Raw genomic sequence first — 27,127 nt, forward strand, 5'->3', positions numbered from 1 at the left:
ATATGCCTGTTATTCCAGGTGTTTCCTGACTTCCTACTTTTGCATTCCAGTCCCCTATAATAACAAGGACATGTTTTTGGGGTGTTAGTTCTAGAAGGTCTTGCAAGTCTTCATAGAACTGTTCAGCTTCTTCAGCATTACTGGTCAGGGCATAGACTTGGATTACTGTGATTTTGAATGGTTTGCCTTGGAAACAAACAGAGATCCTTCTGTCGTTTTTGAGATTGCATCCAAGTACCGCATTTCAGACCCTTTTGTTGACGGCTACTCCATTTCTTCTAAGGGACTCTTGCCCACAGTAGTAGATATAACGATCGTCTGAGTCAAATTCATCCATTCCAGTCCATTTTAGTTCTCTGATTCCTAAAATGTTCACATTCACTCTTGCCATCTCCTGTTTGACCACTTCCAGTTTGCCTTGATTTATAGACCTATCATTTCAGGTTCCTATGCAATATTGCTCTTACAGCATCGGAGCTTGCTTCCATCACCAGTCACATCCACAGCTGGGTGTTGTTTTTGCTTTAGCTCCGTCTCTTCATTCTTTCTGGAGTTATTTTTCCATTGATCTCCAGTAGCTTATTGGGCACCTACCAACCTGAGGAGTTCATCTTTCAGTGTCTTATCTTTTCACCTTTTCATGCTATCCATGGGGTTCTCAAGGCAAGAATACTGAAGTGGTTTGCCATTCCCTTCTCCAGTGGACCTCATTTTGTCAGAACTCTCCACCATGACCCGTCTGTCTTGGGTGGCTGTACACAGTTTGGCAGCGTGGCTCATAGTTTCATTGAGTTAGACAAGGTTGTGGTTCATGTGATTAAATTGGTTACTTTTCTGTGATTGTGGTTTCAGTCTGTCTGCCCTCTGATGTCCTCTCCAAGACCCTACCATCTTACTGGGGTTTCTTTGACCTTGGACGAGGGGTATCTCCTCTCTGCTGCTCCCCACTCAGCACTGCATAGCCAAGAAATGGTAAAGAAGCCAATATTAAGTTGATGATGATTGGTGGTTGAACTGGGAAATGATGAGAGTAATAGTGAAGTGTTGTGTGAACAGATATTGAGGTGGTAAAATCAATAAGATTTTGTAATTGGACCTATAGATATAGGAGCTGAAAGGATTCTTAGAAGGTCATTGGAAGGATGATGCCTTAGTCCATTAGAGTCACTATAACAAAATAATGTATTAATAGATCTTGTAGCTTATAAAGAAACAGAAATTTATTTCTCACATCTGGAGGCTGGGAAGTTCAAGATTAAGAAGACCGCTGATTCAGTGTCTGGTGAGAGTCTCCTTCCTGTTTCATAAACTGCCATCATCTTACTGTAACCTAACATGAAGGAAGGGGACACAAGAGTTTTCTGGAGTCTCTTTTTTAAGGGCACTAGTCCCACTCTTGAGAACTCTTCCCTCATGTCCTAATTCCTTCTAAAAGGCTCACTCCAGATTCTGTCATATTGGGGATTATGTTTCAACATATGGATTTGGGGGAGACACAAACATTCAATCTAAAGCCAATGATATTGCCATCTGTGGAAAAGGGAAATTTGTCGGGGGAGTTGATATACTTTAGTCATTTGAGTTTGATGAACTAATGGGAGAATACCAACAGGAGATCTCTGTCATGCCATTGGCACCTCAGTGTTTGAGCTGTGAGACAAGTGGGATCAGAAATAAAGGCACTCTCTCTTCTCAACCAGTCATGACTACTTAATAGAGTCAGTAGAAATCCTGTAAGTGACTGGAGTTAGCAAAGAAGTCAGCATGAAAGAACAAGCTATTTCCAGAAATTATGAAATTAACTATATTTAAGGGCTGGTAGGGAAAGAGGAGCAGAAATGAAAGGAGATCGAGGCATTAAGGCAAGTGAAGTAGGGAAAATTGTGTCTGAGTATGAAGTACACTATAGAACATGTAAAATTTGGACTTGGTTAGTTCAAGGAATTAAGAAAGAAAAATAGAAAAACAAATAGGATTGTATGTATTTTAAGACTTAATAAAACAGTGACTATGATATAGGATCAAAAGAGAGTGGACAGCAGGTGTTCTAAAAATTGTTATTAAAGAAATGCACCAACAAATAAACTTTTATATTTTTCTACAATTCTCAGTTATTCTCCTTTATCATACATTACTTTCTTAAGATTAGTCAGTAATGTATAGTATAAATCTTTTTCCTAAAAGAACAAAAGAATATTGTAATTTTTAAAGTATATTTTACAGTGCCAGGAGGCAAATGTGATAAAAGGGACTAAAAACAGCCTTATCTAGCTGATATAAGTCATCTGTAAAATGGGGATAATAAGACTTGTCATTAGCTGCTCTCAGAAAGTTGTCATGAGTAAATTGAAAAGAACTATGCAGCACTGTATGAATGTAATGTGTAACATAATTAATGTTTATGGATGTTTTTGTTTTGATCTTATGCTGGTAAAATTGTCATTACTTTAAATAAGCCACAAATGTCTTTTTTTTTTTTTTTTTTACTATTATCTATGTTAGGTAATAAATGTTCTCGTCTTTCTTGAACTTATAAATTGACTATAATTTTGCCTTCTGTGAGATGTTTGCATTTATCTTATTTTTGCCCACTTCTGCTCTGACAAATATATGCCAAATAAAATATTAGTATCAGCAAACAGACATTTTTGTTGGGTATGTCCTCACTGTCCAAATGTTTGTTTTTAGCCAGAACTATTTATTTCAAAAGCTTTCATAAAACATGCATTTGTTTTTGAACCATCTCAACAGTTCATATATTCCTGTCCACATTTCCTTAGGTCACCTTCTATTCAGCAGTTTTTATGAATTCTGCTGGCCAGAATTTTTTCTGAGGCTTCAGTAGTTGACTAGTAGGAATGGTTGTAAAAACATTTGTGGATAGCCCAAACATTTTCAATAACATTTGCTTGGAAAAATTTTACTGGCAGTCAAGACACATTATTTAAACATATTTCAAAATATTTATGCATCCCTGCAGTACTTTGGCGGTGTCTGTATATCAAGGCTGAATTGATGGTTTTCTAGTTAAGTCTTGTTTGTTTGTTTTTGGTCATTCATAATGGTTGATGAATGTTTGATAGAATTTCCATGCAGTTAATTTGATTGACTCCATAGGTGACTGTAAAAACCAGTGAGTTTTGAACTAACTTTCTTTTCAGAGACAGAAACTTAATAAACAAATTAGATTGACTTTTTTTTAATCTCTTCAGATGCTTGATTCTCAGTTGCTATTTTAGCTCTTTCCTTCATCTCCTTCCCAACAGCAATTCAGAAAATAGTAAATTTGTTAGGATAATTTTAGCTTTAGTATTTAGTAAAAGAAGTAGTTTTAGTGAGACCTGTGGTTCTTAGATAGGATTTTCATCATTTTTAAAAGTCATTTTTCATATTCCATGACTCCCATCTAAATGAAGAAAGGAGATGGATAAATCCTGTGTACAGTTATTTGGAATAGATAAAATAATTTGTTTTACTTTGTGTTTTTTTAGTAGGGTTCATTTTTGTAATTTTTCAAAATAAATAGGGAAATCTAAGCTTCTGATTATATCTGGTCCTTGATTTTAGATGATGCTATCTACAAAAGAGTAAGAAATAGTACCTTAACTCTGGCTTATCAGAGATGATAAGGCCACATAAATTAAAAAAGCTTTTAGTAAGGGTACCTTTAAAGATCATATTAAAGAGTTTTAGTTCATGAAGTCCTCCATTCTGATTTTGCATCTTGCATTCTTGCATCTCTCTTTACCTTTGTGTTTAAATATTTTTTCTCCATGTGTTTGTGCTGTACTTTTATGACTTTTTTCTCTGTATATCACTGTGTATACTCATTTGATTATGTGTCATTTTCTATGCTTGTATATGTACGCCCAGTCTATTTTTCCTTTGGGTGTCTCTACTGTGATCTCTGTCTGTGCCTTTATCAATACATGTCTTGGTGTGTCTTTGTGTCTGCATGTCTGTCTATCTAGATGTCTGAATTTTGTATTCTCTCTTTCTATGTTTGTTTCAGTATATTCCTCTACTGTATGACTTTGTTCTCTTTCTCATTGTCTTTCTGAGTTTCATTTTACATATGACTTTCTCAATTTTTGTCTTTCAGTTCTCTACATGTGTCCTCCTTCTTTTATGATTACAAACACTGGAGTTTTGCTGTGATGTTATGTTTGTCAGTTAGATCAGTTCCTGATCCATTCTATTAGGTAAACATGTTAAAGATTATGAACAAGCAATTCATAAAAGCAATACAAGTGGGCTAATCAATTTATAAAACAGATATATTCTTACTAGTATAAGGGGCTTCCCAGGTGGCGCTAGTGGTAAAGAACTTGCCTGCCAATGCAGGAGATGCCTGAGACAAGCATTTGATTCCTGAGTTAGGAAGATTCCCTGGAAGAGGACATGGCAATCCTCTCCAGTATTCTTTCCTGGAGAATAATATGGACAGAGGATCCTGGCAGGTTACAGTCCATAGGGCCCAAAGAGTCAGACATGACTGAAGCAACTTAACACACACAAGATAATGAGATTATAGTCATTGACTATCAGATTGACAAAGATAGGGGGAAAATAATAATAAGTTATAATAGTATTGAATCAACATTTTAAGAGAAAAACATTTATTAAAATTTTAAATATACATAAACTTTGATTCAGCAATTCCACTTCAGGTATTTGTCAAAAATAACCAGACATTTGCACAACTGCTTGTTTCACAATTACCTCTAATAGTATAAAATTGAAAGCAAATGTCAGCTGGTAGGGAATTGATTAAATGAATTATGATACAATAAATAGAATATTACAGAAAATTGTATATTGATAACCAGACAAGAATCAAATTCAAAAAAGTATGTCAAATGTACATATTGTACATGCTGTTTATTCATTCAAACAATATGTATTTTTTGTCACTTCTATGTGCTCAGCCCTCTAGAGGCACTATAGACATATTCATATTGTTTTATATGGGGTGTTAGATAATGAGATAACTTCTATCTTCTCTTTATATGGATTTAACAATCATATATTATGAAAAATAACAAACGTAGCATCAACTTTGAGGGAAGAGTTGTCTTAAATTTTTAAACAAGTGAATATTTCTGTTTTGAAATATTAAATTGATTTCTCCTTTTGTGGTTTTTCTTTCCTTTTTTTTCCCCTTCAGTGAGCCTCTATGGAAAGTGATTCCTAATTGTCACCAAGGCAGTATTCTGGAAATTCTATGCCTTAGTATATATTGAATTAATGAGTTGTCAAAAAGAAATATTTGTTTAAAGCCTTTGGAAAGGTAGAAAAAAGTTAAGCTATGTAAGTGTCAAAATGTCATTCCAATGTGAAGCATAGAGAGTTAATGTGATATGAACCTGTGAAGGGGAATGCTTTACTCAGTCACTGGAAATTGACACTAGTGTTAGTGAAAAGCAAACTTGAAAATGTAATGTTTAGTAGAGTAATTCTCAAACCTTCTTGTGATCAGGCTCAACTAAGGAGCTATTTTTAAATGTAGATTCCTAGACCCACCCCTTGAGAGTCTCATTTGGTAGATCTGAGTGGTGTAGTGTAATAAGCTTCCCAGGTGATTCTTATATCCACTCTGAGTTTTAATATCTACATTTCAAAAAGCCATGCTAATGAGTAAGTTTAAATAGCTAATCTACTTTTTAAAAGGACAGATTTTTGTTAATCTTATCTACTAAGTACATTGCCAGAAGAATTCTTTGAACAAGGTTCTTTAAGGGATCGTGGAATTTATTTAGAGGGATTGTGAGTTCATATGTAGGTTACATTTCCTTTAAGACCTATTGACTTTCTGGACCTCAACTTTGAGCCAAAACTTTAATGAGCTGCCAGTGTTTACTTGTGTCAAAATTGTCATGCCTTTTCCTCAAACAATGGCATTAATATTTATAGGTTTCCTTTCATTCTTATTATATATAGTGTTCCCAAGAATATTGTTGTAAAAGAATGACAAATAAAATATAGATAATAGACCACTACAAATGCAGAATTCTGATCAGTGAAAGCAACTATGTAGTATAGATAAAAGACTACTTTAGAGTACTTACATACAATCAGAATATCAAATCTCTGAGTCTTAAAAGACTGAATTATATACAATAAGCATATTGATTGCTAGAATATTTTGCCTCGAAAATAACTCTGAACTTTCTAAAAGGAAGGATCATGAGATGTACTGCAAGAAGTTTATAATGTTTTTACAACATACTGTCACCTACTTGTGTATAACCAAAGTGTACACTAAACATAAAATTTAACTATATTGTGATCATTCAGTGTAAAACTATTTATAATTCTGTTTTAAATAAAGTTTATTTGGATAAGAATCCAAAAAGCCTTCCTCAGTGAAGCTGATAAGGAAAACACCTGATCAATACAAACTACCAGAGAGTTTTATGGCTGGAAAACCATTCAGTTCAGTGTTTCTCAAAGATTAATATGAATAAGAATCACTTGGGGATGTTGTTAAAATGAAAATTACGATAATGGTCTAGGGTGTGGGACCTGAGATTCTCATTTCAAACAAGCTGTTGTTCCAGGGACCATATTTTGAATTCCAAGTATTTATGTCAACCCTTTTGTTTAATAGAAGGAATTGGCATGGAAGGAGCATGGCATTGCAGGATGTGACTGACTCTGGTGGACTTAAAGCCATTGGAGCTGAATGGTATATTAATGGCAGTTCCTCAAACTCTTATCACTATGGTCTCTGGTGGGGCCTAGGTTGCTGCTCTTCCTGAGTGGAGGCTTTCAACTTTTCCTTTCATTCTGTGAGAGCACTGAAATATTCCTTGCAATGAATTTTCTATTTACTTCAGCTATCCAGAGAGAGCAATCAAAAGAATGTGATACAGGCTCTGGGTTGGGACTTCCACTGCAAAAAATATTTACATCACAAGGAAATAGATTCTTCTTCCTCTGGAACACAGTATTAAATATATTTTCTTAAATGTTTATACAAGTCCACTAGTGACTCCCAAAGGCCTCTTTCCATCATGACATTTCCAGGCTCTGTGGAACTTCCTGTTTGATATCTGTATTTGAATATCTAATAGGCATCTCAGACTTAACATATTCAAAGTTAAATCTCCCAAACTTGATGTTTACGTGGCAAATGGCACATCTTTTCTTGCAGTTGCTCAGGTAAAAACCTAGGAATCATCCCCATTCTTTTTTCCCTCCTCACATTCCACCTATTAGCAAGTTTATTGGTTCTGCCCTAAAAACTAGTCAGAAATTAAACATCTTAATGGTTAATTTTCCATGGCAATTTTCCATCTTAATTGCCTCATTCTATTCTAAACCATCACTATCTCTACCTTGGACAACTACAATAGCTTCCTAATCCTTCTTTTTGCTTCCACTAGACCTCTTCCACATAGCAACTAGAGTAACACTTGCTCAAAACTGGTCAGTAGCTTCCCATACCACTGAGGAATAAAATCTAAATTCCTTACCGTGATCTGCAAGACCTTATGTTATCTGAGCCTTTACTAAATCTCCTACTTCATCTTGCTCCAGTTTCTTCCTTGCACATGCTGCACCAACTTACTGCTCTCCTGATAACTCTTCAACTAGAATATAAGTCCCAAGGACAGAAAAGTTGTCTGTTTTACTCAGTGTTGTATCCTAGTACTTTGTGAGGTCCTGAGCAGAGAATCCAGGTGAGCTACTCCGTGCCCAGATTTCTGACCCACTCTGTGAGGTAATAAAATGGGCAGTCTTTTAAGCTGCTAAGTTTGTGGTGGTTTGTTGTGATACCAGTAGAAAGCATACACAGTAGGAGAACTGGAAGAGTCTAGTATCACAAAAGCTAATGTAGGAAGAAAAGATGTATTCATTAAGAAGTCACTGGCATTTCAGAAAGTAGTTTTTCCTCTTAATGAATAAGATTCACTTATGATCAGGGATAGTTCTAGTAACCACCATGAAATATACAGCTTAGATTTGAAGCCCAATATCCAGCAGATTCAGCCTGATGTGAATCATTTCTTTATTAGCACTTTATTTTTCCAACGTAATTCACTTCAGTTGGGTACTGGGTCTTTTCTCAATCAAAATGGCCTCAGCTGCAGCAATATTAGCTCTTATTAGGGCATTTTGCTGTGCAGCTGGGGTCCTTAGGTAGGAGTGGGAACTGAAGCCAGTGATAGAGGAAACAGGGAATTGTGGGAAGGATAGAAGCAAGTCTTCCTTGGGGGTAAGGATGGGATACACAAGAAGAGGATGCTAGTGGGGGTCAAAGTCCTGTGACAGAGCAGAGGGCAGTGTCAAAGTAAGCAGGGACTTCTCCCAGCTGCAACTGGAGGCTGATAAGTGTGCTCTGGGGTGTGATAATGTGATTTATAATAACTGTATGTCTGGTCTGTGTCCCTGTTGCTTCTGGCACAGAGCTTCTAAAACCCTTGCAATTTCTTAAGTGCAGAAAGAAACAACTTGCCTCTTGTTATGTTAATTAGGTGACTTTTGGAGAGCAGCTAAGGATGGGCTGGTTGTCAGGAGAACCAGCAATGTGGTTGGAGGGTTGGAACATTCAGTCCCACGATCCACCCCCATTCCCCTCCCAGTACTAAGAGGGACTGGCAATTGAATCTGTCACCAATGGCCACTGATTTAATCAAGCATTCCTATGTAATGAAGCTTCCATAAAAGCCCCAAAATATGGACTTCTGAGAGCTTCTGAGTTGGTAAACACAGGGACATGTGGGGACAGTGGTGCTCCGAGAAGGCATAGAAACTCCACATACCTTGCCTATGCATCTCTCCCATCAGTATGTTAATCTATATCCCTCATCATCTTTTTACAGTAAACTGGTAAATATAAGTAAATTGGTTTTTTTTTAATTCCGTGAGCCATCTAGTATTGAACCCAAGGAAAGAGAGTTCTGATCTATAGCCAGTTGGTCAGAAGCACAGGTTACAACCTGGACTTGCAATTAGTGTCTGACGTGTGTGCCTCTGTGTGTGTGTGTGTGTGTGTGTGTGTGTGTGTGTGTGTGTTGGGGAGTGAGGGGCAGGCAGACTGGTGGGACTGAACCCTTAACCTATGGAATCTGGTGCTATCTCCAGTTAGATAGTGTCATATTGAGTTGACTGGTAGGACACCCAGGTGGTTTCAGAGAACTGCTTGTTAGTGTGGGGAAAATGACCCCCCGCCCCATGTCTGAATTGGGTCCAGGAACCTAAAAGTGGGAGATTGAACGTATCTGTAGTGCTGGTAGCACACACTAATGCCAAGGGAGGCAATACTAAAAAGAAGGAAGCAGTTATCAAGCAGAGACCAAGGTGTGGACTTGCTCGGCCCATTGCTACTCATGGTAAATTTACCAGGTGTTAGCTGTTCTGGAACTCTTTCTCATGCTTTCTGGGAGGGAACAGGAAAAGGCTCTTGCATGGATGATGTTAATGAGGGCCTGAGTCAGAAAGCAGTTTTTGGTTGCTGTCATGACCCACATACAGTAATTTAAAAAAAAAAATCTTCTCAGATCGATAGAGCCTGGGGCAGCATCTGTTGTATATTTATAATCTTTTCTAAGTCCCTCACAAAAATATTTCTTGTTTGATGGTTAATTCAGGCTCTCATTATCTATCCAAGCAATTTGTTATTAAGTAGGCTTTCAGTTCCTTTACATACTTAGAACAAAGATTTTCTTGGTGTTAGGCTGCAACAAAAAAAAGGCTGCTGCTTTCCATTCCATCTTTTCAGATGCCAAGATAGCTTGTGATGTTTCTAGCTCTTTTATCTTAAAACCATAGTTTATCTTATGTATAATTTTGTCACCATCATTCACTTACTCAAAACTGATAATTACATCATTGATATAAGTTAAAGTATATGACTCTCTATTAACTTATTTCTGGAATGTCAGATGGGAAGAGTATCCTTTCTTATGTGAAGCTTTCTTTATTGAGTGCTTCATCTTGTGTCTTGGTTTGTACTCTGGCAGCTTGCTCAAATACACATCTCTCAAATCTGAGCCTCCTTCTTTATTTCCATTGCCATTGATTTATTCAAACTCCTATTATTTTCTGCCGGGACTGTTAAAATAGTTAATCTACCTCTGGCTGTACTCACACTTATGACCCATACTGTATAGTGTAGCAGAAATGACTTTTTAAACACAAATCTAATTATGTCAATTTGTTCCCTATAGTGCTTAATGTTGCTTATTAGATAATGTCTAAATGCCTCAGGATGAAAAACCAAGACTTCAGTGTTCTCTGCCTACCTGTCCAGCCTCGTCTACTTGCCTCTTCTAAATAAATTCTACGTTTAAGTGATACTAAATTACTTTCAGTGCCTGGCCTCTGCTTTTGTGTGTGGTGTTTCTTTTTGTTCATCTACCTTGTCAGTCATGTTCCTGTCTCTGTGCTACAAAGCACCATATTCCTATCTCTGTTGTGCTTAGTCACGTAAACAGCTACAAACAATACAATGTCTCTTCAAATAGAGAGTGAAATTCTGGATGGCTGGAATTATGTCCAGTTATCTTTGTTTATTAAATAAATCGTTCAGTTTCTAGTTTGGAATTCAGTTTGGAATTAGTGATTTCATATTTGTCTCAAATAGTGATTTTGATATTTGTTAATATTCCTAAAGGAGATCAGTCCTGAGTGTTCATTGGAAGGACTGATGTTGAAGCTGAAACGCCAGTACTTTGGCCACCTGATGCAAAGAGCTGACTCATTTGAAAAGACCCTGATGCTGGGAAAGATTAAAGGCAGGAGAAGAAGGGGACGACAGAGGATGAGATGGTTGGATGGCATCACCGACTCAATGGACATGACTTTGAGTGAACTCCGGGAGTTGGTGATGGACCTGAGGCCTGGTGTGTTGCAGTCCATGGGGTCGCAAAGATTTGGACACAACGGAGTAACTGAACTGAACTGAATGTTTCTTTCCCCTTTTAAAGTGTGCGTGTTTAATACTAAAAGTGTGGCCGTGCACCAACATCCAGGTGTGGACATCACCGAGGAACTTCTTAAAAATGCAGTCTCAGGCTCTAAACTCAGTGAATGGAGTAATTCATTTTAACAAGATCCCTATGTGGTAATTATTTACAACACAGTTCAAGAGGCACCAGTGTAGGAGGCATTTCACCTAATAGTTCTTTTGTATTCAGGACACACAGAAACCCCTTGCCAGTGTCTCACATATGTACTTTAATGGAGTATACAGTTTTAGGAGTTGATGAGCTTTTCCTACCAGCCACAAAATCTTTGCCTTACATGACAAAGTCAACTTCTCTGAAGAAATCTTTATCATTTGTTAAAGAAATTTATGCACCTCAATCTATGGAAATAATGAATTCTCCAAAGTAACTTTTAAGCAATCACCCTCCCAAATGGGAGTAAGCCTCACTCATCACAACCCTACCCTTTCCTGAGGATAGTGGCATTTGCATTGACCTCACAGCCTTCCCTGGATGAAAACATATGTGTGTTTTGTTATCTATTCTATTCTACAAGAATACTTATCTTGGGTTGCTTCTTTCAGTTAGTCTATTGACTTTGAAAGCTAACTCTAATGTCCCATTTTCTTTTCTTCTCATATTTCTTCTTTGCAGTTACATTCATCACTCTGTCCTTAACATAGCCTAACTTTAGTGTTACCCAGCTCTTTGTTTCAAGTATATTAATGAGATAAATATGAAGGACTGAATATCAACAATTCCATAGTCTTTTATTCTTTAGTTCTATTCAGTTACCTCAAAGCTTTAGCTTCTTTGTATACTTTCTGATCCCTTTTATATATTTCACATATGTGCTACTAATAAACATTAATGTTTGGGCATCAGTATATTTTCTGGAGCTGCACTCACCTACCTTGAGCAGTGTCCGTCCTTGCTTTAGGACTTGACTATACTCTAAAAGCAGATGTATGCTTAAAAGTCTAAGCTCTCAGTTTTCTAGCTAGCTTTTCTTATGCTTAAAATATTCCACCGATTTTTCTTGAATAGCATCATCTCTATAGTTCACTTTTTTTATAGCAATTGGTTTGCATTGTTCTGTGTGAATGAATGACTTGCCCTGCGCGAAGCAAGTGAGGAGCCCTGCTCTGTGGTTCCGCAGTGACCCCATATGGCATTATGGCAGAAACCCTGTCAGGGGTTTATTCCGACCTACCATGGATTTCCCTGGTGGCTCAGATGGTAAAGCATCTGCCTACTATGCGGGAGACCTGGGGTCAATCTGTGGGTCAGGAAGACCTCCTGAAGAAGGAAATGGCAATCCACTCCAGTATTCTTGCCTGGAAAATCCCATCGATGGAGGAGCCTGGTAGGCTACAGTCCATGGGGTCACAAAGATTTGGACACAACTGAGCGACTTCACTTTCTTTTCGTTTGCATTGTTCTACTTTGCTTCTGCAAATTTAATAACTGACACACTTCCTCTGAAAACATCCTCTCTTTACTGAATCTTTCAACACAGATCAAATCATGTTTGTTTGCTCTCATTACCATAAATTTCCTCAAGTGTATCAGAGGACATGTCCTATTAGGAGAGCTAATCAGTCAGTCACAAAGGGCTTAAAGTCTCCTCAGAGTACTTGCCTTAAAACTTCATGCTCCAGCAACACTATGTGGTTAAGCAAGGTAAAAGGACAGTAAGGGAGAAAACAGGAAATTATACTATCACAGGAAATTATAGTAATAAAGTGAAAAGCCAAGGAAGCAACTGGCCAGCAAGTCATAAAATTCTAATGACGCAGCAAGGATACAATGAAGCTCTGCTCACTGGCTGGCAGAGTTCTGTATTCTTTTAGTCTTTATTCACATCTAAGCGGTTACGAGACTTGAAGGCCATTTGGCCTTGAGATATTTAATGATATACTTAATACTTGAGATTTCATAAAATGACTGCTAAAACCTGGTCTAGGATATGGGTCTCTGATTTATAGAGCAGGACATTTTTCCTAATATTAGGACATTTCCTAAATAAATTTATTAAAGGACCAATAAGTTGCCAAGTCCTGTCCTCTTCTCGTTTTAATGTAGTAAATCCTCTCCTCAAAGCTCTGAAGCCTATTCCCATTTTACAGATGGGAAATCTGAGGCTGTAGGAGGCAAACATGAGGTTCTTCATTATGAAAGTGTCTGCCTTCACCCCAGAAGATAGGCTCACATGCATGAAATGACTTTCTTAGGTGAGCAATAATATTTTACAGACCTGAGAGGGTTGGAAGATGAACAAATTCTTTCTCAAGGAGGATAGGTGCCCTGTAGTTGCTGTAGCAACTGGAAACTGATGCAGAGGCATTCTAGCTAGAGACTTTCCATACGTTGGAGATGTCTTTCTGTCTGATCAGGAACTGAAAAAGTTTGATTGGCTTTGTTAATTAGAGCAGAGGTATACCAAATAGCATGTATCCTAGGATATATGCAGGTCAGTCTCCTGGAGTTTGAGAAAATATTGTTTAAAAATCTTTTTAAATGAGATATAATCCGGTAGCTCAGATGTTAAAGAATTTGCCTGCAATGCAAGAGACCCAGGTTCAATTCCTGGTTGGGAAGATCCCCTGGAGAAGGAAATGGCAACCCACTCTAGTATTCTTGCCTAGAGAATTCCTTGGACAGAGTCTGGCAGGCTACAGTTCATGGGGTCACAAAGAGTCGGATGTGACTGAGTTATTAACACACACAATATGTACAGATATGTGCACATATCATACGTATATAGCTTATATACTTATTTTCACAAACTGAAACATCCATACAGCTAGCATCAAGATCAAGAAATAAAATTTTAATATCATCTTAGAACTTAGTCACATTCTTTCCTCTAATAAGTATTCCTCCAGAGGTAATCACTAGCCTGACTCCTAATGCTATACATTAGTTATGTCTGTTTTTTGAGTTTTATGTCAATGAAATGATACAATATACACTTTTTTGTGTGTCTTGTTTGTTTTACTTGATGTTATGTCTATGTGGAGTGTGACCAACTTTTTCATCTTTTATTTTTTATGTATTTTGATGTGAAATAGTCCAGTATTAGACCCATATAATCTATAAGCGTAACATTTATTGGGGATGTGTGCTCAAAAAGTTTAGAATTCTTGGGTTAAAGTATGACACAACTTCTGTGAATATCCTGAGTTTAAACCCCAAGTAGACTCATTAACTTTGCTCTGAAAGAACTATTCATAACTAGACTATGATCTTGACCTCAGCCAGCCATTTGCTTTCAATAAACATATTTTTTGAACAGCCATTACATGTCTTTGTAGGTGCTGTGACAATTACATAAGCAAAAAAAAGACATGGCCCAGGGATCTCAAGAAGTCTATCACTAGTGGGAGAAATAGAACAATGAACTCAAATGATTAATACAGGCAGAATTAAGAGCCTATAAAAGAGGCACAATTATAATTGTCAGGCGAGTGTATGCTCCTCGGTTTTTGTCTCGTCACAACAAAATTTGGAGTGATGTAATGATGTAGGAGGCTGAGTGAAGGGTAACCAATCTTCCAGGAAGCTAGTAAAGTCTCATTATGAGTTTTACCAGATAAACTGTGAATCCCATTCTGATTTCCAGTTTCCAAGTTTTAATCAGTTTTCTCATTACAGAAATAGTGTCTTTATTCTCACAGTCCATTCATTGGGTTTGATTCCAGTTTAAGGCTGCATGGTATCTATAGCTCTTAACAGTCAAAAGGGGGCAGCATTCACCCTTTTTCTGAAAGTCAGAGAACCCTGGCCACATCCCTTTCTTTCTAGGAAAAGAATACTTTTATCAGATAGCATTTTAGAACAGACATATATTTAAGTGCCCTGTTTTAATTGTCACTTTGTAGAGATAGCAACTGATTCGCACCTTCATGTCACTGAGACCAATATATTACACATCTATAAACAAAGTCGGGCTGTCTCTGTCTCCAGAGTTCCCTTATTTCTGCCTTTGTCCCATGATTGGGCGTGGCAGTCTTGCTCAGACAGAGATTGCTAAAGGGCGGTGGCTGGATTGAACAAAAGGAATCAGACCTCTACTTTCACCCAGAGAAAAAGATTGCTAGAGGCCTTGGGAAGGAAGAGAAATGCTGTGTGCCTCCATTATTGTTTTAATTGCCAATGCTTTTTTTCCCCCTCTTTTGAAATCTTAACCTTTTAAAACCTCTATTTATAAGCATAAAGTCTATATTAAGGGTAAATAAGTGAGATATGTTCACTATGAGGATATATGACTGCACTGAGTCTTAGGACCAATGTTTATTAGGCAAGTACCCTTTACACTTTAAGTAGCGCACAGTTGCCTGCAGTTCTTTTCTTGCTGGTGCAGTAGCAGAGGGTGTGGTGGTGGAAACTGCAGAGGTGTTAATGCTGAAGCTGTCAGACTGTGTATCTCTCTGACCTCTAACCACAAGACAACCAGATGACTGATTACTTAATATAGTTAGTTGAAACACTGATGTTAATGACTAACTTATATCACCTCCCATGTTCTACTTGATTGGTTTTGAGAAAATCAATTCGATGGCCAAAATTCTAAATTAACAATCCCTTTCTAGATTTCATCATAATGTATACAGCCCTAAACAGTCTCCTGAAAGATTTTTTTTTTTAATTTAAAGATTAGGACCTTAACCAAATGTCTCTGAATGATAAAGGAGAGTTGGCCCATCCCATAATTAGGTTTTGTAAATATCAAGTCAAAGGTCAGAGCAAAGATCATCTGATTTCTTTCTTTTGTGAAGAATACAAAGGTTTTAGACACTGACTGATTTCAGAATAGTGGCTAAGGATTAGGTCATTGCTTCCTTCCTAAGCAGAGAATACAAATGGAATAAATTTGGAAGAGCTACAGAAATAATTACATTCATTTTAATATCAAATAACAGCTGATAATTTTTATAGCAGTTTCAAATACCTGTACCTTAATTGCAGATTTTGTGAAGTGTTTTGCCCTGTCAGATAAGTGATGCTGGGACAATAGCTCTTGAGCAGATCACAGATGACATCATGTTGCTGTGCTCTGCCACTTTTGAAAGATTTTATACCAGGGTCAATAAAAACAAGCAACGTGGTATAGCCAAGAATTTCAAAAGGCAACAAACAAAAATAACCCTCTATCAGCTTTCGACTCTATCAGCACCAGTTTACCTAAATTACCTAAATAAACAATAGGCCTCATGCTCATCTGCAGTCCTATCCGACTCTTTGTGACCCCATGGACTGTAGCCTGTCAGGCTCCTTTGTCCATGGGATTTTCCAGGTAAGAATACTGGAGTGGGTTGCCATTTCCTTCTCTAGGGGATCTTCCCAACCCAGGGATCATGTCTCCTGCATCTCCTGCACCTGCAATTATATTCTTTACCACTGAGACACCTGGGGAGAAATAAGACAAAAATATTTACATTTCTGTGGAAATTAAACGTCATAAAGTTGAGATTGTTACCTTTTAAACCGAGTGAATTTAAAAACATTTGTATCAAGTGATGAGTTAAGACTTACCAGAGGAGAAACCTGGGTGACTGACTACCTTAAATCACCAGGGACCGAGAAAGTCTCCAGGAGATGAGACATTCACTTTTAAAATCAGAATCGTCTCAGGCAAACCTGGAAAATCTTTGAGACCCAGCTGGCCCTATTAGCTTATTTTACAGTTGAGAAAAATGAGGCCTTTGGTAATTGAAAGATCTACTGTGTGATCTCTGCAGAATAATTTTTCTCCCTAATTCTTGTATGTGTCATGCTTTTCCCATTTTCTCAGGTCATATATTAAATTCAGACCATAATATTATCAATAGAAACAACTGGCCTTTCTCATCAAGTGGGCCTAGGAGCTAAGTGTTGAACTGAGTGGTTTCAAGAGTAGCCATTCTTAGGCTTCCCTGGTGGCTCAGTGGTAAAGAATCCACCTGCCAATGTAGGAGACACAGTTTGATCTCTGATCCAGAAAGATCCCACATAGCACAGAGTGGCTAGACCCGTGCACCACAACTTTTGACTGCTCTAGAACCTAGGAACCACAATTACTGAGCCCTCGTGCCACAACTGCTGAAGCCTCATGGCCATAAAGCCTGTGCTCTGCCACAAGGAAAGCCACCACAATGAGAAGCTGGCTCACTGCAACTAGAGAGTAGCTCCCTGCTCGCCACAACTAGAAAAAATCCTGAGGAGCAACAAAGACCCAGTACAGCCAAAAACTATAAACAAATAAATATATAAAAAAGAAGAGTAACCATTCTTCTTAGATCTGAAGGTCATTTGGCTTACTGTGGGAATGCCTGGGTATTTTTCAAGGCAAGTAAAGGACATACTTATCAATAGCGTAAACACTGCTTTATATCTTTCTGAGTGGCACAGCAAAGTATCAAAGACAGAAGTGCAGCATTCACAGTCACAGTTGGGGGGAGGGGAGGGGACTAGGTTCTGAGACTTGGACTACATCAAGGATTCACAGCCTTTCAAAAGTAAGGGACAGTTTACTGACACCTGTTCGTCTGGGTCATAAGGAAAGCAGAAAGTGTAATTAAATCAGTCAGCCTGGTTTAGGGGCTTCATTTATGTTCATTTCTAGGAGGATTTGCCTTTCCATGAGGACTATGGAGGGTAATAATTAAAATGGCTGAAGTGGTTGAGTGGGAGGTTTTATACAGCTCATGTGTGTTGATGAGTTAGTTGGTGGAGAGTGGGGTAAAGACTGCTTTCAGCATTTTCTTCAAGTCATTCCACGGAAATGACTGCCTGTACCAGAAAGAAAATGAGAATTACTAACAATATTTCATTTCCATTCATCAAGGAGAATACTTATAGAACTGAAGGAGAAAGCAAACACAGTAAAAAACGTGGTGCAAATAAGTTAAAACCTGCACAAAATAGAACATATGGAGGCAAGAGTAATCTAAGTCACTCAGAACCCTGGTACAAGGTTATTTTTCACTAAAATAGAGACCTGTGTCTTCCATCCCCTATTTGATCTGCCAAATGCATCATTCCCATCTCATTTCAGTAGACCTTTCTGTACTCATTGTTAGATCTCTGCCTGAATATTACTTCTTGGGAAAGCGTCCCTTAACCCTCTAATTCTATTTTAGGTCACTCTGTTAAAAGCCTTTATAGCATTCTGCACTTTACTTTTAAACCATGATTTGATATAAAAATTAAAGTTAGCATGAATTACACTAAAATTACACTTATAATAATTAAATATCTATCCCTGCTAGATTTTAAATTTCTTACACACAGAGACTGTTTTTTCCTTGGTCATTGTTGATTGAGGTCCCTGGCACATAGTAAGTGTTTAATAAATGCTATTTCCTAAGTTAATGAGTTAATTCCAACCGTTAGGGTGAGCTCAGGTTTTCAAATTTTGTGCAGACTTCCTATTTTGTAGATTTGCAATATGTGGAAAAATTGATAAAATGTATCATACACAAAATATCTCCAGCATGTGTATGTAGTGTTGCTGTTAAGAGAATTGGTTCTAAAGAAAGACAACTGGATCCAAATGTTGGCTCTCTTACTATCTCTGGAAAGTTACATTGAAAAAGCCTCATTTCTGCCATTTGTAAAATGAGGATGATTGTGTCTACTTCCAAAGTTTCTTCTGAGAACTGAATGAAATAATAAAGGGTAAATATTAAGCATAGAACCTGTAACATGATATGTTTCCCATCCTTATTAAGTTGTTAATTCAAGTAATTAAAATATAGAAACAAGCAAATTCCCCAAATTTCTCAAGATGGTGGAAAATGTAACTGACCATGTGTCTAGAAATAAGAATTTAGTTCTAGCTTTCCCACTGAGTTATCATATAATCTTCAGTTCAGTTCAGTCACTCAGTCATGTCCAACTCTTTGCCACCCCATGAATCGCAGCACGCCAGGCCTCCCCGTCCATCACCAACTCCCGGAATTTACTCAAACTCATGTCCATTGAGTCGGTGATGCCATCCAGCCATCTCATCCTCTGTCGTCCCCTTCTCCTTCTGCCCCCAATCCCTCCCAATCCCTTTTCCAATGAGTCAGCTCTTCGCATCAGGTGGCCAAAGTATTGGAGTTTCAGCTTTAGCATCAGTCCTTCCAATGAACACCCAGGACTGATCTCCTTTAGGATGGACTGGTTGGATCTCTTTGCAGTCCAAGGGACTCTCAAGAGTCTTCTCCAACACCACAGTTCAAAAGTGTCAATTCTTTGGCACTCAGCTTTGTTTATAGTCCAACTCCCACATCCATACATGACCACTGGAAAAACCATAGCCTTGACTAGATGAGCCTTTGTTGTCAAAGTAATGTCTCTACTTTTTAATATGCTGTCTAGGTTGGTCATAACTTTCCTTCCAAGGAATAAGTGTCTTTTAATTTCATGGCTGCAGTCACCATCTGCAGTGATTTTGGAGCCCAAAGTCTGACACTGTTTCCACTGTTTCCCCATTTATTTCCCATGAAGTGATGGGACTGGATGCCATGATCTTAGTTTTCTGAATGTTGAGCTTTAAGCCAACTTTTTCACTCTCCTCCTTCACTTTGATCAAGAGGCTTTTTAGTTCCTCTTCACTTTCTGCCATAAGGGTGGTGCCATCTGCGTATCTGAAGTTATTGATATTTCTCCAGGCAGTGTTGATTCCAGCTTGTGCTTCCTCCAGCCCAGCATTTCTCATGATGTACTCTGCATATAAGTTAAATATGCAGGGTGACAATATACAGCCTTGATGTACTCCTTTTCCTATTTGGAACCAGTCTGTTGTTCATGTCCAGTTCTAACTGTTGCTTCCTGACCTGCATATAGGTTTCTCAAAAGGCAGGTCAGATGGTCTGGTATTCCCATCTCTTGCAGAATTTTCCACAGTTTATTGTGATCCACACAGTCAAAGGCTTTGGCATAGTCAATAAAGCAGAAATAGATGTTTTCTTGGAACTCTCTTGCTTTTTCAATGATCCAGAAGATGTTGGCAATTTGATCTCTGGTTCCTCTGCCTTTTCTAAAACCAGCTTGAACATCTGGAACTTCACAGTTCACATATTGCTGAAGCCTGGCTTGGAGAATTTTAAGCATTACTTTACTAGTATGTGAGATGAGTGGAATTGTGCGGTAGTTTGATCATTCTTTGGGATTGCCTTTCTTTGGGATTGGAATGAAAACTGACCTTTTCCAGTCCTGTGACCACTGCTGAGTTTTCCAAATTTGCTGGCATATTGATTGCAACATTTTCACAGCATCATCTTTCAGGATTTGAAATAGCTCAACTGGAATTCCATCACCTCCATTAGTTTTGTTCATAATGATGTTTTCTAAGGCCCACTTGACTTCAAATTCCAGGATGTCTGACTCTAGGTGAGTGATCACACCATCATGATTATCTGGGTTGTGAAGATCTTTTTTGTACAGTTCTTCTTTGTATTCTTGCCACCTCTTAATATCTTCTGCTTCTGTTAGGTCCATACCATTTCTGTCCTTTATTGGGCCCATCTTTGCATGAAATGTTCCCTTGGTATCTCTAATTTTCTTGAAGATATCTCCAGTCTTTCCCAATCTGTTGTTTCATATAATCAATGTCCTTCATATAATCTTAGGCAAGTTATAAAATACCTTTGGGACTAAATTTCTTAAAAATGAGAGATCAAAACCATTTTCTTAGAGTTCATGGTAAAAATCAGAGTGCTGTGAATATCCTAAATTTATATAAAGTTGAATGTTTATATAGCCATATTTTTCTGAACCAAACTATATGTTTTATCAGATTCTTAAAAGAGATTGTATCTCAAGTCAGGTTACTGGGGAGTACTCAGATGCGGATCAGGGTGCAGGAAGTGTACGTGGAAGTGCTTGCAGCATTAACACCTGTTGGAGAAGGGAATGAAACAGCTTTGGACAGAGGGAGAAGCAGTCAAAGGCCTTGACCAAACCCTCCTTCATGGATACTTTGCTAGATTCTGTAAAACGAACATGACCAATATAACAAATGTCACACCTTCAGCATTTCCATAATTTAGAAGGAAGCATGGCAGACACTTCTGGTACTATCTTCCCAGCATCCCTTCCCTTATGAACTGCTCCTTTTTTTCATCCTAATCATGCAGTTTACAGGGTAGATGCCACACTCTCCCATGCTCTGCCACCTTGCCACAGTTGACTGTTCCTGAGTTGAGTACCTAACTTAAACTCAGGTGGTGTCATTTGAGTAAATTTTTAAGTTTACTTGGGAAAAAATTAACCTCTGATGATGGGGACCAAAATATGAAACTCAGAATCTGGCCTTGCTTATGACCTCTGTAGGTAAGGAAGTCATGATGCACTTCAAAACCTACCCATGCATATTACATAAGAATTCAATCTCTAGGAAGTCATAAGGATTCTAAAAATGTATGCACCTAGCAGAATTTCACATTATATGAAGCAAAAATTAATAGGTGAATCCACAATTATAGCTGGAGAATTCAACATTCTCAGTAATTCAGAGTACAAGAAACAGAAAATCAGTAAGGTTATAGAAGACACTATCAACCAACTTGAACTAGTTGACTCTAACAAAATAATATGCATTCTGTTCAAATGTATATACAGCATTCTAGGGAGACTATTTCTGAACTATAAAACAAACCTAAAGAAATTTAAAAGGTTGAAATTATGCCAATTATGTTCTCTGACCATAATGGAATTAAGCTAGAATACATAGGAAGATAATCTGGAAAATCCATGTATATTTTGCCAAGTAAAAACCATAACTTCTAAAGTTAAAGAGAAAGTCACAAAGGAAATTAGAAAACAATTTGAATTAATTGAAAATGATACAACACATCAAAATCTGTGGGATGAATCTAAAGCATGCTATATGTTCAAATTATAGAATCAAAAGTTTATATTAGAAGAGAAGAAACATTTCAGTGTTTCAATGATCTAAGCCTTAAGAATCTAGAAGAGAAACAAACCCCAAAGCCAACAGAATGAAGTGGAAAATAAAGGTAAGTGTAAAACTGAAAAAGCAAAAAGGTAGAGACAATGATACAAAATACTGGTACTTTGAAAAGATCAACTTAATTGATAAATCTCTAAGCAAGGGGGAAAAAAGAGAAGACAAAAAAATGACTAATATCAGAAATGAAAGAAAGAACATCACTGTTGATTCTACAGACCTTAAAAGGAAAAGGGGTTATTTCAAACATCTATGCTTGTACATCAGTAACTTAGATGACATGAACAAATTTCCTGAAAAATAACTATCAAAAAGCTCATTTAAAATTAAATAGATAACCTGAATAATCCTGTGTTTATTATAAATGATTTCAGTTCTTTTTACTAAACATTTAGGAAAGAAGTAATGCCAAGGCTACATGAACTCTTCCAGAAAATAGAAGAAAGAACTCAAGTCATTTTACCTCAATACCAAAGCAGACAAAATATTATAAATAAAGCTAAAAATTAATATCTCTCATGAAGATGCTAAAATCATCATCAAAATGTTAGAGAATTGAGTCCAACAGTATATAAAAAAGATTATACATTATGACTAAGTGGGGTTTATCCTGGAAATTTAAAGCTAGTTCAATATTCAAAAATCAGTATTACTCACCATATAGCAGATACTTCTAACAGAGAAAAACATAATATTTATAATAAATGTGAAAAAAATTATAAAATTTAATATCCATACATGATTTAAAATAACAGTTTTACAACTTTCAGCAAGCTAGGAGTAGGAAACTTCATCAAACTGATAAAGGGTATGTACAAAAATACATATGGGTAACCTCATATTTGGGTTTCCCTCGTGGCTCAGTGGTAAAGAATCTGCCTGCCAATGCAGGAGACATGGGCTCCATCCCTGGGTCGGGAAGATCCCCTGGGGAAGGAAATGGCCACCCACTCCAGTATACTTGCCTGGGAAATCCCATGAATATAGGAGCCTGGCAGACTATAGTCCATGGGGTAGCATAAGAGTCAGACATGACTGAACAACTAAACAACAATCTCAAACTTAGTAATGGATTACTGAATACTTTCCCCCAACACTGGGGAAGAAAAACAATGATGTTCTCTCATACTACTGTTCAACATCACATTGGAGGTCCTAGTTAATGTAATAAGGCAAGATCAAGAAATTATTGGTACACGCAATAATGTGGATAAAAATCTCAAATATTATTATGTTCAGTTAAAGAAGTCAGATTTAAAAGGCTGCATACTGTATGAATTTATATGACAGTCTGGAAAAGGCCAAATTGTGAAGACAGATAATGGATCAGTGGTTGCCAAGAGGCAAAGTTACAGGGGGAGTTTGACTAGAAAGAGGAATTTTGGATGGCCATAGAATCAATCTGTATATAAACATGTATGTATGTATGTGTGTGTGTGTGTATATATATATATATATATATATATATATATATATATAAACTCATTTTTATTGTTGTTTATATAACAGTATGTGTTTGCCACAAGTCATAGAATTGTATACTAAAAAGGGCATATTTTCTGTACATAAATTTTACCTCAATGCACTTCACAGAGAAAAGGAAACCCCACCCACAGAGAGAAAGAGAGTTTTTCGTTGGAACAAAATTGACATTTTATCTCTGGTTGAAGTTTTTTTCTGAGAATGTATCTGAGTGTATCTCTGGTCTTCTCTGAAGTTTGGTAATTCATGTACTTTATGAATTACATGAGTCACCCAGGATATTTTCAATTTAACCTTCATATTTTTACCCAAGCAAGTTCAAATTAGGTTTCTATCACCTGCAACAGACAGTCTTGAGTAATGCTTGGAACTAGCCACATGCACAAGTAATTGTCATATGAGAATGTGTGAAAGTGCAATAACAGAGGTAAAAAGGATATGAGAGCAGAGAGGGGAAAGTGATTAAGTTTGACTGGGAATATCAAGGGTGGATAGTAATTGAGTTGGCCTTGAAGCCATTTTGTAGTTGTAGTGAGGGGAAGCATATCTCATTTTCAGGGAACAGCAGGAGCATGTGATTAAACAGATGAATGAAAGTGTGTGGTGTCTTTGGGGATAAGAGGTGCAGTGGGGCTGAAATATAGAGACCATGAGACCAGGCAGCTGGTGGAAGATGAACTTGGGAAGGTAGATTTTTACCAAGGATCAGAGAGTCTGTCCTGTGGGCAAATGTTTGAACTTTATTCTAGAACTCTATACAGAATAGGGTATGCTCAGATAAGAATTTTTGAAAGATAATTTAAATGCAGTTTGATAAATTATCAGACAGGATTATAGATCGCTATTCGGGAGGCAATTACTCTAGATTATGTGGTTTAAAGATGACATGCCCTGAGTAGATGCAATGTGATAATGTTGATGTTGTCATTGTTATAGCAGTTACCACTTACCACTTTCTATGAGCCAGGCATTGTGCTAAAGTGCTGAAGATACATTATCTTATTTAATACTGACAATCATATAAATACTAGAGTGAGTAACCATTCCATTCTACAGAGGATCTTCCCAACCTAGGGATCAAATCCAGGTCTCCCACATTGCAGGTGGCTTCTTTACCATCTGAGCCACCAGGGAAGCCCAAGAATACTAGAGTGGGTAGCCCATCCTTTCTCCAGGAGATCTTCCCAGCCCAAAAATCGAACCAGGGTCTCCTGCATTGCAGGGAAATTGTTTACCAGTTGAGCTACCAAGGAAGCCCATCATATAAAGTAGGTGGTATTATACCAGTATATTAGCCAATGACTTTTCAGTTAGTCCATGTGGGTACAGCTGATCCCATTGCCTTTCCCGCCTTCCCAGAGGTGGGGTCCTTAGGGATAGGCATGTGTCCCAGGCCATCTAAAAAGCATGTTCTTTTTCCCCCGGCCAGAGCAAATGGTGCATGCATGCTAAGTCACTTCCATTGTGTCCAATTCTGTGTGACCCTATGGACTGTAGCTCACCAGGCTTCTCTGTCCATGGGATCTCCAGGCAAGAATACTGGAGTGGGTTGTCATGCCGTCCTCCAGGGGATCTTCCCATCCCAGGGATGGAACCCAAGACTTATGTCTCCTGAATTGGCAGGCAGGTTCTTTACCTAGCGCCACCTGGGAAGCCCAGCAAATGGTGAGGGATATGTATATAACTCATTATATGTATTTAGATTTGTCCTATGACTTTGGTAGGAATTATCAGCAAGATAAGATTAATTTCATCTGCTTTTGATAAAGTATGGGTGAGAGCCACCTGGAGACATTTGTTAATTTATATTTATTCTTTAGCCCTATGTTTCCCAATAGGTTTTTTTGAACATTAGTCCTAAGAAATACTCTGTGAAAAAGTGTTCCATTTTACATATTAACTGGGAAAATATGGCATATTTTATCTCCCTCAGAACATATTGAAGACTCTAGAAATCCTGCAGTAGAGAACTGAATTTAAACTTTGATTACTTCAGCTTTCTCGAAGGTATGCAATGAAAGTGCCTTTTCCCCACATTTGTTGATTATTATCTACAACATTTTGGGAGATACAACTGTAGGTATTTATTTGACTACCTGTAGTCACACCATTCAAGGTTTCAATGACTGTATAAAAGGCATTGCTCACATTCTCTTACATCTTTCTAAGCTGTGTTTCTCAGCCATTCTCTTGGAATCCTCACAAAGTTGCAATTCATGATCTGAAAACAAATTATATAATGTAAAAGCCAGGGGCTTGTTTTCATCAATTTGGACTTATGCAATCCTGTATAGCACCATTCTGATGTCTTACAGAGACCCTGGAATTCATCACTCAACAACTGTGGAGAACCTAGTGTCCCATATCTAGTGTCTCATCATGCCTGAGACTCCTGAAGAGACCTAAACAGATTACTAAGAAAATGAAGAGACGTTGAATGATAATGTGAAGTAGAAGTAGAATTTGACATTTTCAGCAGCACAGTCAACTGAGGGTTTCATTTATTAATCTTAGCTATAAAACAAGCTTAAAGAGTAAGTGAGAAAATGCCCAGCATGCTTGGCATAGTGTGGGGTGTGGTAAATACAGCAATAAAAAGATCCAACAATTGTTACCTTCATAGAGCATTCTTATAGCTTCAAGTGACATCTCTGAGAAGCCTCCCATCAACTTATAATTTATCTCAGAACCCTACCATATAGCATTTGATGAAGTGATACATAAAATGCAACAAAAGTGAGAAAAGAAAGACCAACATCATTTCTGAAAGAGAAAAACATTTTACAAGGTAGAAATAAAAGCAGATTTATAGGAAAGGTCATCAGTGGGGCATCTGTGACTAGCATAGGATCTGAAATAATACCAGTGATAATTAAAAGCACTTCTTTCTGAGGTGTTTCAAATGAAGAAAAACTCCTCTCTCCTCAGGAGACTTCACAGTGTTTTGCTTATGACAAACTGGTGTAATAAAGACATTGAAATGGAATTTTTACACTTGTGATTCTTAAACACTTAGCTCTGCTGTGGAAAAAAATACAATATACATTTATGCACCCAAGCTACCTTTTTTAGCACTGTTTTGCAAACAATTGAGAAGTTTTAATAATCAATCCAGGTTAAAATTAGCTCAGAACTTATATTCTCTGAATGAATTATGTTGAACATGCTCAGGGAATATAATATAATTTTAGTCTTTCATTTTAAACCCTATCACTGGTGTTTTTCATCTTGCTTAGCAGCTTTTTGCCTTTAGCAGGGTTGATAATTATAATAGATACTTTTAGAATATATACATGTCTTAGAGATGATGGTAATTTTGAAGCTGAAACAGTATGGGGGACAGAAAAGACAATGGACAGTGTTTCAAGAGTAGATATAATCTCTGCTCTGAGAGAGCTTTTGGAGTGGGTAATAGACATGTACACAACTGAATACAGTTAGGGGTATCATGGAGTGAGAATGGAAACCATCCACACTGCTTATTTTTAGATTAAACTGACTTTATTCTTCACTGCTGTCATCAATACAGCATTATCATTTCCATGTTTAGGAGGAAAAACTTTTCCTCTCTCAGTTCTACCATCCTAGTTTCTCCAGCTGGTGCCCTGTAAATTAGACTGACAAAAGACAGATGAAAAGAAAAATAAACAGGTTTGTTAACATGTACATTGCACAGATGGGAGCACCAGAGATGACTAACTCAAAGGGGTGTTTAGAACTTGGACTTATATAACATCTTAACAAAAGAATGATAAGTTCTAGAGAAGTG

Source organism: Odocoileus virginianus, chromosome 4 (assembly GCF_023699985.2).
Source record: "Odocoileus virginianus isolate 20LAN1187 ecotype Illinois chromosome 4, Ovbor_1.2, whole genome shotgun sequence".
Lineage (NCBI taxonomy): Eukaryota > Metazoa > Chordata > Mammalia > Artiodactyla > Cervidae > Odocoileus > Odocoileus virginianus.